This window comes from Thermobia domestica, chromosome 4 (genome assembly GCF_964235325.1).
Source record: "Thermobia domestica chromosome 4, izTheDome1.hap1.1, whole genome shotgun sequence".
Taxonomy (NCBI): Eukaryota; Metazoa; Arthropoda; class Insecta; order Zygentoma; family Lepismatidae; genus Thermobia; species Thermobia domestica.
Window position 1 is genome coordinate 33,499,268 of NC_137457.1, and position 13,615 is coordinate 33,512,882.

The following is a 13,615-nucleotide window of genomic DNA, read 5'->3' on the forward strand; positions in this document are numbered from 1 at the left end:
CTTATTTCTATTTAATTCTTTCTTTACTTGTAAAATGTTTAATATTGAAGATTGTTAGAGCTATCCTATATGTATAGTAACTAACATTATTGAAGATTTACATTATATTTATAAATGAAATTTATAATTCGGCAATGAAAGTTTTGAAAGCTTTTTAAAATTACAGCTTATTTTTTCTAACTTCTTATTAAAATACTTATTGCAAATATCTGTTTTATTCTTCTGCATATTTTCGAGAAAGCTTGTAACAATTTTCATCACAAAAAAGAGAGTGTTCGTTACTATTTAATTTCTAAAGACATGCCACAGAAATTCTGGACAGAAATGTACATACAATGCATAAAAGATTTCAATCTTACATCTTGAAACCTGCATCCTATAGTCAGCTCAAAAAACATTAACTTCAATGTAATCAGCACTTCGAAATGGGATCACTCACATGTTCGTATCATAAACCTGACTGGAAAATTCGGGAATACACGCTTTTAAGAAAAAATCCACCGAAAACACTTTGCTAGTATAACTCGGGGCTAAGTGAACGGAATGATCAGATTGATTTTAGAAGAAATACGTCATGCACAAAACACGTGTGGAAAAAATGACAATGTTGTTGTTTGGTAACAAAGGGTGATAAAGTTATTGAAAATCTGTTTTTACGCCATACACTTATATATACATACGTAGAAATCTCAAAATATTTTAAGGAATGCCAACAGGAACGCACAATCCGTATGGAAGGATTTGATTTGATACATTGAAAACTGAAGGCGTGAGTTCTTTTTTAAATTTTACTCAACCAAAAATAGAAAAGTTACTCACCTCCGATTCACTTCGTGTCGTCAACCTGGCTATCCGGTTCCAACACGCAGCACCTTTTGTATTCTTTTCTCCATCGTTGGCTTGGCCAACAAAAGAACCGCGGCTTAAATAGCAAGCAAGAAATACAAAATCTGATATTATATCTCGCTCTATGAATGGTAAGCGGATTCAAGTCCCTGGTATTAAATAGCCATATATAAATATAGCGATTCGATAGTTACTTGTTCCAGGTCACAAAGACAAATCTTACATTATCGGGATTTGAACCTAATATGTCACTGGGGGAGAAAACCAAGTTCTAATATCATTTACTTCGAAAAACTTGTAAAATTAATTACTGAAGGCTAATGACCGGAAATGCCAGTAATGACGAAAGAAATGCACTATTACAGTCCTTAGGTTCGGGCGTTTTGAGAGACTGAGAATATACGCTGTGTAACCACCGTCACTGTCGAGTCATCCATAAATTTATCAACACCTGCAAAAGAAAGCTCGGAGTGGTAACGATGCGCATAGTTAACGCCAGATGGTTATCGAGAGATAAAAATAAATATTTGCACTGCACGATTTTTAAGATACCTTTCCTGGAATCTAATCCTGGTTTCAATTATACACATATTTGTAATGATGCTTTTCTTCCACCGGCTAAGAAGAGACACATCAATAATTTCTGCACATTGTGAAATTTTTGGAGATTACTTCATAGTTAATAAAATGTATTATGCACAAAATAAATTACATTTAATATTTTAACTTTCACGAAAATAAAACGTATATGCATGTATAACACCACAATAGCACTTAATAATTGTAACCAGCATATCAAATGTAACGAGATTTGCCCAATGAAGTTCTTTCGGACGAACACGGGACGATACCAATAAAATATACGAATTTCACGACCGTAGGATTGCGATAAGGTTCATGGTGATTGCGGAGTTCACTTCGGAAACCCTTCATTTAAATCGTGACACAAATACCTATTATTCTTAGTATCTTCCAGCATCAGGATCCTTAGAGCATAAATTTTGATTATACTTTTCTCATTTTAATCTTCAGTTACTTTGGATTACAAAATTTGTTGAGAATGCGTAGTAATCTCATGTTGACGCAACTAGATTTTTAGAAGCACTCTTCCGCGTCTTTTTGTTAGCGTCACTTTCTTGCCTGTTATACAGCGCACTACGTGAACAAAATATAGTTCATATAAAGTTTTTGTTTTTCGCTTCACTTTTCCAATAATAAAGGATAACGAATTAATTATCTTCCAATTGAAAACACATTCAAAATATTTTTGTAGCCATTAATGTAAAAAAAATTGATAATTATGGGCAAAAATCACATTACCACGTACAATTCAGAGCAGTTGCTTGGAGCCTATTCTGCGTGGGTGTCAGTGAGTAGACAAAACAATTTCTTACCAAAGTAGGCATGACGGGAGATGCAGAACTGTCTTGAAGAGTGAGGCACCTTTTGGTTGAACAGATTCCATTGCTTCGCTCTTCTGCGAATTCCGGGTAGCTACGCATTGTTTCCAAGAACTGACGTTGGGAAATGCCAGAGTTGATTGAAATATTGTTTTAAGTGTATCGTTAGAACTGGCGCTAACGGAATGTTAACTAACAATATTACGAGAGTGGGCAAGAACTCCGGAATTTAAGTCTTCCTGATTACACTACACCATAATAGCACTATCACAGCACTCCAGCAGTCCATTAAGGGTTAGCATTATTCAGTAAATCCATCCGCCTGAAACCTTGGTGAATCTGAATACCTTTAAGTTGGTTGTACGGTTTTTGTACCGACGATGCATTTGTTTAAACGTTTGCCGTATAAGTACATTAGAGGACGATAGTTCACGAATTCACTCGAACAGACGAGATAATGACGACTGAAACGATAGCGAACGCGTGGGCCTTTTGTAACTGTCTTTTAGTCCCATTTTGTGATTATTGTTGGTTTGTATCTTCTTTAATAATTTTTTAAGATGTGAACACATTATTCAGTATACATGAAAATTTAGTATATACAGTGCCTGTAAAGACTGATGAGAGCAGTTCCAAAAATTGGAATTGAAAAGAACTCACATAAACTGATTTGTAAGGAGAAATTGTTAACAAAGAACTAAAGAAGCCATAATACAATAATAACGACAATAACAGCCTAAGTGACGAAAGGACATTAACATATTCAATAAAATATCTTATTCAATAAATTATCTTATTCAATGCCATTTTTAACAATGCACAATAAGACATAAATAACACAAACTAAAATATATTGCATTAAATCTAAAACACTAATAATTGAGTTAATATCATATTCTGCAATAATGTTTGTTTATTCTAAAATGAAACACATAACATGACTGAAAAGTAGCAAGTATATTGACAAATAATTCAAATTACCATAATTTCATTTTTCATAAAAATAGAAATATTCGTTACTATTAGGTGCGCAAAGAAATATTTCCTACAGGTAAAAACATTAACATTACTCATAAAAATTCAAAACTATATACTCATTTACATCCAAACTTGGAATATTTATCAAAAATGTTCAAAGTAACGCAATACAACTAAAAGATAAGACATAGTTCGCGTAATTATTTCATCATTCATAAAAATTACACATTGAGACACACAGATAACATAACACTAGAAAGGATAATATTTCATTTACTTAAACTGAAATATAACTGAGCAAATGCGAGCTCGACACGCTCGAGGTATATATAAATATATATAAATTAAATTAATGAAATGACATTGAATACAACGTAGTGCAGTTCAAAAACTTACTTCCTCCCTACTAAAGCAGCTGCTGTGGTTCGTTTTGCCATATATGAGTGGAAAGCGGATTCAAGTCTCTGGTAGGAAATAGCCATATATAAATATAGAGATTCGATAAATATTTGTTCCAGATCACAGAGAGAAATATTACATTATCGGGATTCGAACCTAGTATGTCACTGCGGGAGAAAACCAAGTTCTAACATCATTTAGTTCGAAGAGCTTGTAAAATTAATTACTGAAGGGTAATGAACTGAAATATCAGTAATGACAAAAGAAATCCACTCCTACAGTGATTAGGTGGGGGCGTTTTGAAAGACTGAGAAACACGCTGTGTACCCACCGTCACTGTCACTGTCGAGTCATCCATAAATTTATCAACACCTGCAAAACAAAGCTCGGAGCGGTAACGATGCGCATAGTTAACGCCAGATGGTTATCGAGAGATAAAAATAAATATTAGCACTGTACTACTTCTAAGATACTTTACCTGGAATCTAATCTTGGTTTAAATTATACACATATTTGAAATGATGCTTTTCTTTCACCGGCTAAGAAGAGACACATCAATAATTCTCGTACACTGACATATTTTTGGAGATTACTTCATAATTAATAAATGTATTATGCACAAAATATTTATATTTAATATTTTAAATTTCACAAAAATAAAACATGCATGTATAACACCAGAGTAGCACTTAAGAATTCTAACCAACATATCAAATGTAACGAGAGTAGTCCAATAAAATTCTTTCAAACAAACACGGGACGATGCCGATAAAATATATGAATTTCACGACCTTAGGATTGCCGTAAGTTTCATAATGATTATGGAGTTCACTTCAGAAACACTTCATTTCCATCATCCAAATACAATTATTCTTAGTATCTTCCAACATCAGGAACTTCGTAGGATAAATTTTGATTATACTTCTTTCATTTCAAACTTCTTGTTAGGTTGGATGGTAAAGTTTGTTGAGAATGCGTAGTCCTCACATGTTGACGCGACGAGATTTTTACAAGCACTCTTCCGCGCCTTTTGTTAGCGTTACTTTCTTGCCTGTTATACAGCGCAGGAATACACTACGAGAACAACATATAGTTCACATAATGTGTTTTGTTTTCACTGCACTGTTCCAATAATAAAGGATAATGAATTAATTATCCTCCAATTGAAAACACATTGAAAACATTGATGCACCCATTAATGTAAGAAATTGATAAGTATGGGCGAAAGTCACATTATCACATACAATTCTGATCACTTTCTTGGAGCCTATTCTTCGTGGGTGTCAGTGAGGAGACATACAATTTCCTTACCAACTTAGGCCTGACAGGAGGTGCAGAGATCTCTTGAAGATTGAGGCTCCTTTTGACTACAAAAATTCCATTGCTTCGCTCTAATGCGAATTCCGGGTAGCTACGCATTGTTCCCAAGAACTGACGTTGGAGAATACGAGAGTTGCTTGAAAAATTGTTATGACTGTATCGTTGTAGCTCGACTATGGTGTATATAAGTTGTAAATATTAGAACTTTTGCTTAGTTTCAATTGTCGGACTTAGTCCGAAATGTTCCTTTGGCAATTTTCTATATTTTAGAGAAATCAGGAGAAACACCTAACGTCTTTGTTATATCATTAACTGACATTATATTACTCACAAGTAAACCTTACGTTTGGGTGAATCGAGTTGCTGACTGAGACACATATCAGAAAGTAGTACTAAATGTGGTCAGTATTTCAGTTAAGTTATAGCTGCGAAGCTCCAGGGGTTTAGGAGATACAGCTAGCAGAACATCACATGGAAGTGCAGAATAGTCTTCATACAGTTGGAGGTAAAAGCTCTGTAAGACCTCTTGTAATAACAAAAGGTGAATAACAAATATATGGGTACATATTAGGACTAGGGGGAAGTCACATAGTAAGGGTATACCTGACGGCGGCCATCTTGAAATCCGCCATTTTGAATTAAGGTTAAGTTTTTAAAATAGGAATAGGGTCATGTGATACATGATTTAAGGTGCAAATTTAATCAGAAGAACAATGGTAACGTTAATTTTCATTTACGCCCAATTGGTTAAAAGTTACAGGAAAATTAAATATTGTTGCAGCATATGTATTAGTCCTTTAGCCCACCTTGTAAATTTTGTGTTAATGATAATAATTAAATAAAAAGCAGGTGGATAAATATTAGGTCTATGGTAAAGTTGCTTTGATGGCGGCCATGTTCAAATTCGCCATTTTGAATCAGCAAAAGCTTTAAACAATACGCACTGATACCTTATTAATAGCAAATTTTACCATAAATCCAACGGTATAACCATTTTTGCTTTATCATTAACCAGCATTTGTTATCGCATTAAGAAGTTGCTAATTTAAGGAAAAATGACCAAAGTGGAATTGTCATAATCGAACTTGGGTCTTTCTTCCAGAAAAGTCCTCAATTAGTACAATCAATATGTAGTTCAGAAAAGAGTGTATGACTTGCACAAATGCTCTGCTCACAGTGAGCACACCTGACAAAGGCAATCGAGTTACACTTGACACATTTGTCGTTAACAATTCCGTTGAGTTGATTTTAGTTTAGCGTCCCGTTCAGCAGCGAGGCTATATGAGACGTGGACCTACTGATTAACGTGGAATCCGAACCACATGAGCTCCCGCCGGGAACCGAACCCGGGTCTCCCACGCCAAAGGCGCGTACGCTAACCGCTTAGCCACGAGGGAGCTCCGTTAACAATTCCGTCAAAGCAGTAGTCATAAGGAGCGATCCATTTAATTTTGTGCTGGTTAATGATAAAGCAAAAATGGTTATACCGTTGGAGTTATGGTAAAATTTGCTATTAATAAGGTGTCAATGTTATGCGTTTTGTTTAAAACTTTTGTCTGATTCAAAATGGCGGATTTGAATATGGCCGCCATCAAGGCAACTCTTACCATAGACCTAATATTTATCCACCTGCTTTTTATTTAATTATTATCATTAACACAAATTTTTTCAAGGTGAGGTAAAGGACTACCGTAATACATATGTTACAACAACATTTAATTTCCCTGTAACTTTTTACCAATTGGGCGTAAATCAAAATTAACGTCACAATAGTTCTTCTGATTAAATTTGCGCCTTAAATCATGTATCACATGACCCTATTCCTGTTTTAAAAACTTAACCTTAATTCAAAATGGCGGATTTCAAGATGGCCGCCGTCAGGTATACCCTTACTATATGACTTCCCCCTAGTCCTAATATGTACCCATATATTTGTTATTCACCTTTTGTCATTACAAGAGGTCTTACAGAGCTTTTACCTCTAACTGTATGAAGACTATTCTGTACTTCCATGTGATGTTCTGGTTGCTGTATCTCCTAAACCCCTGGAGCTTCGCAGCTATAACTTCACTGAAATACTGACCATATTTAGTACTACTTTCTCATATGTGTCTCAGCCAGCAACTCGATTCACCCAAACGTAAGGTTTACTTGTCAGAATTTCTTTTATGACTAATAATAATTTATTTTTCTGCTAATGATCTTGGTAGTGCTCACTATTAAAGAGAAATTAAGTGAGTTTGTTTGGATGAGGGATGTTTTGATTCTAAATTCAAGACAAAGGGCAGTTTCAGAACAAAAACATTTAGTAAGAATCTTTTTTCTTTATTATACACCATTATACGCAATGCTGTGTCGTTATTCCCTCTTCTGAGACGAAGCCTCGCCCGTGGTTCTAGAACCAAGGTGTAAAACCTAACCTCGGAACCCACAATTCATACAAATTTTTACTAGTTTCGTCTGCATATATACTCTGATTGGCTGAAGCATTATCATAACGAATAAGCAAAGTCTGTGAGAGTACGTTGTCGCATTTGTTCTCACGAAAAAAAAAACGCAAAATTAAAAGAAAATGCATTTTCTTTAAGTCCATTACACAAAATAAAATGATTGTTCTAAGAATTCGATCTTAAAATATCACTGTATTGTTTACACAGTTGTAACCTTCGTAAAAAGAAAATAGTCACAAAGGAAGTTTTATTTCTGAAGTTCTAGGAAAGTATGTTTTATCTCAGCCGATCTGTAGGAATATATTTCAATGAAAATGCTGCTAATTACACATTCTATAAAGCTACTCTTACTATATTAACGGATCTGTTGTATATAAATTACACGTAACTATCTAGTTAAGGACAGTCTTTCTTGAACATAAAGATCCTTTTTATTTTGTATCCAACCAAAATTACTTTAAACATAACGAAACTATGGTCAGAAAGATATGTTTGAAACATAAAAACGAACCACTTGCAGTTAAAGGTTAAGAGGAATGAATAAACCAAGAGAATGACCTAAAAATAAGCTGAAGTGTCTGTGCTCAGACTTAGTATTACTAACACGACATCAAAGAAAAAATTGGCATAATATTTTTCAAGGAATTTTGAAAAAGGAAGAAAATCTATGCAAGGAAAGAACAAAATGTCAATTCCTATAACAGTGACTATATTTGTGATAATAATCATATTTAGATAATAGTAGTTTTTAAATACGCATAACTGCTATAACATCTAATAATTTGTAATCTCTGTTTAAAGGACCATCCTACTATACTGCTCCTCAAGGAACGGCGATGGATGTAAGTGGGATCCCAGGAGTAGGAGGTATGTTTTGTTATTCGTCTTCTTTATATAAGATAAGGGAACAATAATAACAAGGAAAAAAACATCACTTTTCTAAAGAATTTTAGCACATTCTTCCCTTCAATTGTTCCTTTTACGTTTGAAAGGTGGGGGTTAGTAGGTAATTTACTAGTACTTTGCTTCGATTATGAGGGAGCCACTCATGGTAATTTGCAATCATTTCTTAAGAGAGTTATTACCTTATATATTTACTCATATTTTTGTCCGTTTTCGTGGGACTTTGACAATTTCTTAGTTGTCTATTTGGTTTTTGGAAGATGACAATATGTAGATAATTTGTTAATAATATGGTTCTTTTCTGTGGGGAGCAGATGGTGGTAATTACCATCCATTTACGTAAAGGAGTTCTTTTTAATATATTGGCTTAATTTATTGTTTCTTCTCGTTGCAAAATTAGGGATTCTTCTATTGTGCGCTAGATGTTTGAGAGATGACAGAATGTACATAATTTGGAGATACTACGTTTCACATAGAAGACTGCACCTGGTGTATATTTGCATTTAGTTACATTAAAAAGATTTTTTTTTTACATTTTGACTGAGTTTGTTGTCAATTTTCTTAGGATGTTTACGGATATTTCAATTTCACGTATGAACGGAGAAATTATATACATAATTTACAAGCAATTAGGTTCTATTCTGTGTGATTCCAAATATGGTAATGTACTCTCAATTACTCATTATTTGTATATGTTGACTCAGTCTAATGTCCATTTTTGTAGCTTCATTACGTATCCTTCAATTGTCCGTTTTTAATTTTGATAGATGAGAGCATGTAGATAATTTACTCTTAATAAAATACATTTTTGGGAAAACTTATAGCAATTTTCGTTCATTGACATAAAAGAGATCTTATTTCATATAGACCTAATTTATTGCCCGTTTTCGAGAGATCTTTACGGATCTTGCAATTGTCCGTTTTTCGTTTCAAATATGTCATTATGTAGGTAATTCGGAAATAATTTTGGTCGACCATATTGTATTCCACTGATAGTAATAAGTATTAATTTCTATAAAAAGGTTATATATTATATATTGACTCAGTCTGTTGTGCGTTTTCCTGAGATATTTACGCTTGATTTATTTTGTCCTTTTGAAGTTTCAAAGATGACGTTATATAGATAATTTTGGAATTATGTGGATAATTTCTAGCAGGCCACAGATTCTAATTTGCATTCGGTTTCATAAAAGATTTTTCCTTATATATTTGCACAGTTTATTGTCCATTGTCTTGGGATCTTTCGTTGCATTCAATTATCCTTTCGAATTTGAAATATGAGAGTTGTATATGTGTTTGTAATATTTGAATTCTATTCTGTGGTGAACACTGATAATAATTTGCACTCAATTACTTAAAAGACCTGTTTTGTTATATAGAATTTGCTTATTGTCCGTTTTCGATTTGACTTTTAAGGACCTTTTAATTTTCCGTTATACGTGTGAAAGACAACAACACTTACGTTATATGCTATTAATTTAATTTAATTTCGTGTTGGCCACTGATGGTAATTTTCATGCGTTAACCTCAAGGAGTTATTTTTTTACATATTGGCTCTATTAATTTTCCCTTTTCCTTGCATCTTTAATAATTCCTCAATTGTGCTATTTACGTTTCAAACTAGACAGTATGTAGATAATTTGCTACTAACTTCTTTCGATTTTGTGTTGGGCCGCAGATGGTAATTTGCATTCGTTTTCTTAAAAGCTAATTTTTTAAATACTGTCTCCGTTTATTGTCCGTTTTCGTTGGATCCTTAGAGATCCGCTTTATTATTGCAATGTAGATATGTAGAATGTAAAAATTTTGGAATGATATGGTTCAATTCTGTGGGGCTACGTTGTTGGTAATTTGCCGTCGTTTACACTAAGAAGTAATTTCTTTTATTTGTTGGCTGAGATTTTAGTAAGATTTTATGGATTTTTACGGATCCTTGAAATGTACGTTTCATTGTTGAAAGATGAAGATTTGCTAGTATTTTGGTTCCAATCTGTAGGACACTGATAACAAATTGCAATCATTTACTTAAAAGAAATTTTTTATACATTTCCTCAGTTTAGAATCCGTTTTCAGCAAGTCTTAAAATATCCTTCAATTGTCCCCTCTACGTTTGAGAGACTACAGTATGTATAAAATTTTGGTTCGATTCTGTGGGTCAACGTTATTGGTAATTTTCCGTCGTTTACAAAAGAGAGTTATTTCTTTTATGTATTGGCGCTCAATTTATTGTTTCTCCGTAGGATATCTGCGAATCCTTAGATTATCCGCTTTACGTTTGAGACTTTGTATATTGAGCTTTTCCATGATCTGTTTTCTTATCAAATAGGTTTTACTCTGATTTTATGAGCTTACATATGAATAGCAAAAGCCAACAAGTGTTAGTGAGGAAAATATTAGGAGCATCTAGATCATTTTTATATGAAATTTTATGGGAAGAAATTGTGATTGATGAAACATGCACAGAACAAATTTTTAAAGTGGTCCATATACCAATTAGGCAATGAATATGGTCTCATATTGCCCCCGACTAAAGAAAAGGATTTAAACTCTAATCAATCTATGCATTCTTCGCGGGAGAAGTCTCCCAGGAAAAATGTATGGGTGAACATATAATTGGTACTACTCTTAGCAGCTGAGTGAGGTTTTAGAGGTGCATTTCTGAAATTCCGAAAGTACCTTCAGCCAAAAATTGTGGGACAATATGGGAATAACCCGTTTTTTAATTTCGCAATATTGTTATATTCGTAAGATGTTCAATTCGTACATTCTTCTTTAAGAAATCTCGGGCTTCAAGCAAGAGTAATTACTCGTATCGGATGACCTACCAAATGAAGAACATACTGAAGCAAGCACCATATGGGAATGCAAATACCAAATCCTGTAAGAAAATCATATTCCTAAAATTCATGCATGTATAACACCAAAGTAGCTCTTAAGAATTCTAACCAACATATCAAATGTAACGAGAGTAGTCCAATAAAATTCTTTCAAACAAACACGGGACGATACCGATAAAATATATGAATTTCACGACCTTAGAATTGCCGTAAGTTTCATAATGATTATGGAGTTCACTTCAGAAACACTTCATTTCCATCATCCAAATACGATTATTCTTAGTATCTTCCAACATCAGGAACTTCGTAGGATAAATTTTGATTATACTTCTTTCATTTCAAACTTCTTGTTAGGTTGGATGGTAAAGTTTGTTGAGAATGCGTAGTCCTCACATGTTGACGCGACGAGATTTTTACAAGCACTCTTCCGCGCCTTTTGTTAGCGTTACTTTCTTGCCTGTTATACAGCGCAGGAATACACTACGAGAACAACATATAGTTCACATAATGTGTTTTGTTTTCACTGCACTGTTCCAATAATAAAGGATAATGAATTAATTATCCTCCAATTGAAAACACATTGAAAACATTGATGCACCCATTAATGTAAGAAATTGATAAGTATGGGCGAAAGTCACATTATCACATACAATTCTGATCACTTTCTTGGAGCCTATTCTTCGTGGGTGTCAGTGAGGAGACATACAATTTCCTTACCAACTTAGGCCTGACAGGAGGTGCAGAGATCTCTTGAAGATTGAGGCTCCTTTTGACTACAAAAATTCCATTGCTTCGCTCTAATGCGAAATCCGGGTAGCTACGCATTGTTCCCAAGAACTGACGTTGGAGAATACGAGAGTTGCTTGAAAAATTGTTATGACTGTATCGTTATAGCTCGACTATGGTGTATATAAGTTGTAAATATTAGAACTTTTGCTTAGTTTCAATTGTCGGACTTAGTCCGAAATGTTCCTTTGGCAATTTTCTATATTTTAGAGAAATCAGGAGAAACACCTAACGTCTTTGTTATATCATTAACTGGCATTCTATTACTCAGAATTTCTTTTATGACTAATAATAATTTATTTTTCTGCTAATGATCTTGGTAGTGCTCACTATTAAAGAGAAATTAAGTGAGTTTGTTTGGATGAGGGATGTTTTGATTCTAAACTCAAGACAAAGGGCAGTTTCAGAACAAAAACATTTAGTAAGAATCTTTTTTCTTTATTATACACCATTATACGCAATGCTGTGTCGTTATTCCCTCTTCTGAGACGAAGCCTCGCCCGTGGTTCTAGAACCAAGGTGTAAAACCTAACCTCGGAACCCACAATTCATACAAATTTTTACTAGTTTCGTCTGCATATATACTCTGATTGGCTGAAGCATTATCATAACGAATAAGCAAAGTCTGTGAGAGTACGTTGTCGCATTTGTTCTCACGAAAAAAAAACGCAAAATTAAAAGAAAATGCATTTTCTTTAAGTCCATTACACAAAATAAAATGATTGTTCTAAGAATTCGATCTTAAAATATCACTGTATTGTTTACACAGTTGTAACCTTCGTAAAAAGAAAATAGTCACAAAGGAAGTTTTATTTCTGAAGTTCTAGGAAAGTATGTTTTATCTCAGCCGATCTGTAGGAATATATTTCAATGAAAATGCTGCTAATTACACATTCTATAAAGCTACTCTTACTATATTAACGGATCTGTTGTATATAAATTACACGTAACTATCTAGTTAAGGACAGTCTTTCTTGAACATAAAGATCCTTTTTATTTTGTATCCAGCCAAAATTACTTTAAACATAACGAAACTATGGTCAGAAAGATATGTTTGAAACATAAAAACGAACCACTTGCAGTTAAAGGTTAAGAGGAATGAATAAACCAAGAGAATGACCTAAAAATAAGCTGAAGTGTCTGTGCTCAGACTTAGTATTACTAACACGACATCAAAGAAAAAATTGGCATAATATTTTTCAAGGAATTTTGAAAAAGGAAGAAAATCTATGCAAGGAAAGAACAAAATGTCAATTCCTATAACAGTGACTATATTTGTGATAATAATCATATTTAGATAATAGTAGTTTTTAAATACGCATAACTGCTATAACATCTAATAATTTGTAATCTCTGTTTAAAGGACCATCCTACTATACTGCTCCTCAAGGAACGGCGATGGATGTAAGTGGGATCACAGGAGTAGGAGGTATGTTTTGTTATCCGTCTTCTTTATATAAGATAAGGGAACAATAATAACAAGGAAAAAAACATCACTTTTCTAAAGAATTTTAGCACATTCTTCCCTTCAATTGTTCCTTTTACGTTTGAAAGGTGGGGGTTAGTAGGTAATTTACTAGTACTTTGCTTCGATTATGAGGGAGCCACTCATGGTAATTTGCAATCATTTCTTAAGAGAGTTATTACCTTATATATTTACTCATATTTTTGTCCGTTTTCGTGGGACTTTGACAAT